Source organism: Camelina sativa, chromosome 12, assembly GCF_030686135.1.
Source record: "Camelina sativa cultivar CO46 ecotype springtype chromosome 12, ASM3068613v1".
NCBI lineage: Eukaryota > Viridiplantae > Streptophyta > Magnoliopsida > Brassicales > Brassicaceae > Camelina > Camelina sativa.
The window spans coordinates 34,439,961-34,447,073 of NC_141891.1; positions in this window are offsets into that span (position 1 = coordinate 34,439,961).

The following is a 7,113-nucleotide window of genomic DNA, read 5'->3' on the forward strand; positions in this document are numbered from 1 at the left end:
CAATAAAGACCTTTGCAACATCGAAACAAGTAACTAGCTCTGTCTCTTGATGAAGCCGCTTAGGCACACCCACATGACTAGCAAGAAAACTTATTCCTCGCCATGAAAACATAGAAGGAGGAATATTCTTAAGCACGATCCACATCGGCATTACTATGATCTCCGGCTGTGCCTCCTCAGCCACTGGAGTCCATTTTGAGACAATCATTGGCAAGTCATAAATATTCTACATGCCTCGGCGCAAAACATGAGTTCTGACTGAAGCATTCTTTATGCGGAACTTCACTAGCTTTTCATTAACGCTAAACACATCAATTTTCACAGACCGATCACCGAGATTCCAGATTTTATTCACTATGACATGAATTCTGCCCACATGAGGAGCTGAGTTTGGGAAACGACCCACAAGGAAGTCATCCCATAGAGGTACCGAATCCTGCAACACTGCATCAGGAACATCCATCATGGCCATACCATCGACCACTGTAACCGCAATGTCAAACTTTGAAAGACCCAGCCTTCCGACCACATTAGCATACGACTTTTGACCTAGAACAGCTTCAGACGCCCCCCGGCTTTACCCACCGGAGCGGTGACATCTTCGCCATCCACCGACATGACAAACAGACGGCGTGCCGCTAGACTCTTCTTGAAGGAACAAAACCCTAATCGCCTTTGTGATCGCCTTTTCGCCCTACTGACGTGGCAAAAAAACCTAGGTGATCATTGGGTTGTATAACTTGTTTTGTGTGATGTTGTGTAGGTGAGGTGAATGTGTTATTGAGTGTTCTATTTAATGGCTGGTTTGTTATGTTTTATTTGTGGTTGTACTCTTGATTTGCTTGTGTGTATAGCTCGTAGATGGGAGGATCGCCTCACTGGGTATTTCTGGTAATACTCACGCATCTCATTGTGTTTGTGGTGCAGGTGATGCATGTATAGTGTGAAATCATGACAATGAGGAGGAGAATGATCTAGGGTATCAGTTGTTGTGTTGTGTTTATGTTATTTTGTTGTTGGAACCTTGTTATATGTATGCTAGGTTGCTTGTTTATACTGGTTTTAACTGATATGATATTGGTTTGGTTTGTCTTCCGCTGTGCATGTTGATTCGTTGTTAGTTTATTGTTTGGGTTATAATTAAATTTTATGAGTCAAATACCTAGCAACTAGCAAGAGCACTGAATTAGTTTAGTTGGGCGTGGGTGTGGGCAGGGGTGCGGTATTTAATTATATTATTATTATTAAAAAAATGGGTTGGGTTGTTTCAGTTTGGTATCAGAGCCCTTACGGTTCTAGGATGGTTAAGTGGATTGTTTAGAGCGGTTTAGGAATTTAATTGGTGGAATTATTTTCCTGTTGCTTGATGAATGATGTTGTGTGATGGAATCGATTATGAGTAGTTAGTCAATTTTCATGTGGTATGGAGTCCTAGTATCATCGAGATCCTCTTCGAGCCTTCAATGAGATTCCACGGTAAATGGTTTTGTGTGTTGTTAGTTGTGTAGTGTTGCGACCTAAAAGCGGATGAGTTGGGGGAAAAAGGGTCAAGGATGTGGGGATAAGCATTGTAACTGAATGTGGATTAAGGAGATTGATGGGGGTTCAATCTTAGATTTCCTATTGTAACTGGATTTGGATTTAGGAGATTGATGGGGGTTCAATCTCAGGTTTTCGGTTGAAACCGGATACGAATCTTGGGGTTAATGGGGGTTCAATCTCGGGGAAGGAGTTTATGTGTGCTGACCGGGAGGGTCAAGTTTATGCTGGTCAAGTGGGGACCTGAGGGTGTGGCCGGTGTGCTTACTGGTGTTGCTAGAGGTCCAGCGGGTGCTTTGAGTGTGCTAACAGGTTTTGCTCAGACCAAGGTGACCGTATTGCGGATTTACTGACAATGTTGTTTGAGAGGATTTAATAAGATGATTAGTTCTTATTGAATCTTGATGTGGAATGGATTAAGGGATTATGCAATTCTTGAAATGGAAAGTTTCCATAAATAGAAGTTCTAGAAATGGAAAGTTTACATAAATGGAAAGTTTCTAAATATGGAAAGTGTTTAGGGAGTTAGAGCTTTGCTATTTATCGAAAGTGTTGTTGCAAAACGAAATTAGAAAGTTCCAGAAAAGGAAAGTTACCTTAAATAGAAAGTTCCAGTAAAGGGAAGTTTCCATAAACAGAAGGTTCTATGAATAGTTCGGACTTGTCTATTTTTGGAAAGGGGATGTGAAATGCCTGCAGTGGCGGGAATGTTCAGAGGTTGACCTGAAGAGTGGTCACATATGAGATGATCTTTCATAGATTTTTGATTGGTGGTATCACGGTGCTACGAGATATGCGGGTTCTAAAAATGGGTCGTTTTATGAATAGTTAAAGCTTACCTATTTATGGAAAGTGCGGTTGCAAACAAATAGAAAGTTCTATGAATAGTTAGAACTTGTCTATTTTCTGAAAGGGCGTGTGTAAACACCCGAATGGTTGAGATGTTTTAGAGTTGGCTTGAAGAGTGGTCATGGTGGTGGTGATATTCCGGTGAGGGAATATGGTGGTCGGTAGGATACTGCGATGTTTTACGTGAACCACAGGAGGTAGTTCTGGTCGAGAGATGCTTATAGACGTTAGGACTTGTTTGCTCATGAGGAGATGATTAGTTCTCCTAAGGAGATGATTAGTTCTCCTGTGGGGATGATTAGTTCTCCTGAGGGGATGATTAGTTCTCCTGGTGCACCGCGGGCTTGACGGGTTGCGACCCTGAGAGCGGCAGAGGAGATGATTAGTTCTCCTAGGGGATGATTAGTTCCCCGGAGGGGATGATTAGTTCCCCTGGTACCGAGATCTCGAGGGTGAAGATTCGAGAGTGAGACGGTATGGCTCGAGAACGATGGTCTGAGAGTGCAGGCGGTGCAGTTCGAAGGTTGCGACCTGAGAATTTATGAGTGAGAGAGCAAACAATGTCTAGAACATGGGTATGAGCATAGTGACTGGATGTAGACCTCGGAGGTCAGGATTGTTCTCGTGTTTTGGGTTGTTCTGACTAGTGGGGTCAGGGTGGACTGTTAGGTCAAGTGGATGTGCGGGCTATTGCAACAGTTGCACGAAAAACTTTGGCTGATGGTGTTCAGTCCTGTCGGAGGATGTGCGGGCCGCGGTGACGGTTGCATGGAGGTCCTTGGCGGATAGACAGTGTGGCGGGATTCAAGGACGAATCCTTGTTGGTTAGGGAGAATTGTAACATCCGTGTTCCGGGATTGTATTTTGGGCTGTGTTGATTAAACCAAAGGAATGGATTTTAATTAGTTTCGGTTTAATTAAATCCTGGTTTAATCTAATTAAACCAAAAACACCTAATCTCCTTCTAAAAGTCACGCCTCTTCTCCTCTTTTGTGATTTTTTCGACATTGTCGTCAGAGAGAGGGAGAGAAAGAGAGATAACTCTTGGTTATTTGGTGTAAAGGAGAAAGAGAAGGAGATCAAGCTTTTTCCTTAAAGTAAAGAGAGAAACAGAACTGTCAGGATTTGGGAGAAGGAGGATCCGACTAGTCAAATCGTTTCGAAAGGTATTGATTTTTGGTAGGGTTGTATCTAAGAGATTTTCGTACATTTTCGTTTTTACAGAACTGGATTTGGATTTAAACTCTCTGATTTATGGGCAGTTTTGTCGGATACGTTTGATCAGTCGTGAGTTGAGATGAGCGGATGTTTCGGGCTCGATTGCATGATCATCTGAGATCTGATCATCGTGCCAACAGTTTTTCGGATGCTTTTGGACGTATAGATCTTGCTTTTCACCGGAGAGATTGGAAAGTTAACGGTTCTTTTTGATTTCATGGTCTCACTTGTGAAGTTGTTCTTTTCTTATTTTTCTGGCAGTTTGTTTTCAATGTTTGTTTGTTGTTTTGATTACTTGTAGGAGCGGGTTTGGTTGTTCCTGGATATTGGAAAGCCTCTCATTTGGTTGTAGTTATTTGTGTGAATCACTTGTTAAGGTGAGTGCGTGACCATGAGCTTATCTAAGCGATTGAGTTGTATTACTTGGTTTATGTGATGTTTTGTAGGTGTGGTGAATACGTTATTGGCTGGTTTGTTATGTCTTATTTGTGGTTGTACTCTTGATTTGCTTGTGTGTATAGCTCGTAGATGGGAGGATCGCGTCACTAGGTATTTCTGGTAATACACATGCATCTCATTGTGTTTGTGGTGCAGGTGATGCATGTATAGCGTGAAATCATGGCAATCCGGAGGAGGATGATCTAGGGTCTCGGTTGTTGTGTTGTGTTTATGTTATTCTGTTGTTGGAACCTTGTTAGAAGTATGCTAGATTGCTGGTGTATACTGGTTTTAATTGATATGATATTAGTTTGGTTTGTCTTCCACTGTGCATGTTGATTCGTTGTTAATTTATTGTTTGAGTTATAATTAAATATTATGAGGTATTTAATTATACTTTTTTTTTTTTTTTTAAAGGGTCGGGTTGTTTCAACCTTAGTGTGCGGTACTGGCGACTTAATGTCCGGTTCCATATGCATACTGAGTCAGGGATATGTCTATCCTTCCTTCGATGGTGAATGTCAAGTAAGCTTTGATCCTAAGTGGTCACTTACAATATTTGACATATCTGGTACTTAGGCCGGATGCTGCATGACGATGCATGTTGGGTGACTCTTATTGGTATCCTTTGTGGGTTCAATTTAGGTAGAAAAACCGTGATAAGGAAGGAAGGAAGGCAGCATATGAGGGCCCCAGGAGATGGAGTTGAGATGGTGTCTAGATTGAGTCTGGACATTTGCATGCATAGCTATTTATCTCGTTACTCGGACAAGTTTTGTGCAAGCTTGCATAATAACAATGCTTGTTGGATTGTGTGATTGCTTCTGTAGTGCATTTTTCTGATTTACTTGCAATCTTTGTTTGATTGCTTGTTATCTCGTTTATGCTTATTGTGTTTGGGAGTGGGTTTGGGACTAACATTGTTGTTAGGTTTCCGACCTCACTGAGTAATACTAGATTACTCATGACTCCATATTTGTATTGTAGGTAACCTTAGGGGAGACCATTAGAGGGAGCTCGGGACGTAGGAAATCATGTGTAGAGTCGTTGCTTTTGTGAAACTATCTTGAGTTTGATTTCTATTTTAATATGAGCATTTAAACTCATGGGCCAATCTTGATATTCTTTTGAAACGATTTGTATTTGTAGTCTATTTGATTAAAACATGTGTTTTTCTCATAAGTGTGTTGTCTCATTTGATATTTGGCCTTTGATAACAGAATTTTCACCCAGGGTATCAATTTCCTGTGTAGTTGTAGTACTTAGGGTTATCAATCCAAATGGTTGTTATGCTAGCAGATAAGATGTGATCATAACAATGCAAGTCAAGCCAAGTAATAATAGGGGTTTTATCTAACAAACTAAGGTGAGCAGAAATAAAGGAAATAAAACAAGAACCACTCGACCTAAGTACACGATGCAAGCAATCGAGTAGGTAATCGGGTGGTGGAAAAAATTTAAGAACACAATGATGAACAACTCGAGGATATACACGAACCCGATGATCGAGTACCGGTTCGGGTAAAGGGTCGAGTTGATGTAAAAAATGCAAACAATGAAAAAATCAATTCCCTAGACAATGTATTCCTAATCGTTTTAGAACATTTTACAAGCCTCAAGAAATCAATTCCCTAGACAATGAATCTCTAAACCTTGCTAATCCACTCTCGTGGTAGAAACAATATACCATATTCACTTCCTTACCCAACTCTCGTTGGAGAAACATGACTAAGCTGGCATTAAAATCCAATTCATTATTGTCAATAAACTCCTTACTCATGTAATCTCTTAGGTTAAGTGAGTAAATCTCTAGCATAAGTTGATTCACGCATTTCAACAAACATCTCTCGATGGCAAAACACCCTAGATCTAGTCTCAACCTCTCGGTCTGAAACTAGCATTAAGAACACTTATCTAGAAGGGAATTTTAAGAAGAACAATCAATCTAAAACATCCTAATCGATTAAGAACACTCATTAACCTAACCCATCCCTAGAAACTTTGGTTCACTACTCAGATCTCATGGTGAACGACTAAACGACATAAAAACACAAACGAATGAGAATTGCATAGAATAATAAAATATTGAAAAAGAGGCAGAAGTGTAAAGATATAGAATTGCTATGAATAAGTAGCTAAAAGGAAGAAAAATCTAATCCTAACAAAGCTTGGACGCTCTCTCTCTCCCTCAGTAGCTCTCGCTCTCTGGCTCCTAAGTGTCTGCGGCGTGCTGGGCGAGAAAATAAGAAGGAGGTTTATATATGGAAACTCTTTTAACCTAGCCGCCCAACTCTGCCCGAAGGTCTACACGAGGCTAGTGGTCGGGTGCCTCCTCGGGTGTGGCTTCGAGTTGTTCCTCTTGCGCTCAGATCCTCTTGATCGGGTTAAGGTTCAGACTGATCTTCTTGTACGATCACTCTGTCGGGTGTATGCTCGTGTTTTACCTCATTCTTGTTATTTTTAGGCTCCAAAGCACCTGTTTTCATCCAAAATGCACAAATACAACAATGCAGCAACCTAAATAGCCTAAATGCAAATTCCTAAGATTGAAGACCTAAAAATGCTAAGGTTAGGCTATATACAATGCAAAACATAGATAAAAAGATGCCTAAGAAAGTGTAAATTAGAGAATTTGCCAGGGCCAACAGAACGTTCTAGGCAACGAGGGTTGCAAAGCCTAAGTTGTCTCAGAGCAGGGAAATTGTGGTAGGGGGGACTGGTTGGGAAGTAACGGCTTCTATCCCTTGACCGGACCACCTTGGCGCAGTTTTCATAGTGGCATTTTGTGGCTGTCCGTTGGCTAGTCCGGCCATACGACGGTTCAGAGGCGTTACACGTAGGGTCAGCAGAAGATAAAGCCTATGATCAAGTCTTAGAAATTGTTCATGTTGGCCCTGTTAGCGTTGGGAACTGCCGATTTGTGTTGTAGATAGTGTATGGTTTGTTTATTCTTCTCTCTCCATTTTTGGTGGTCTAGGTACAAAATCTCAGTCTAACTTTTTCTTCAATTAAATTGATCGGCTGTGTAGTGACCCTCACCCAGAGGTAAATTTCAAAATAAAAACTTAA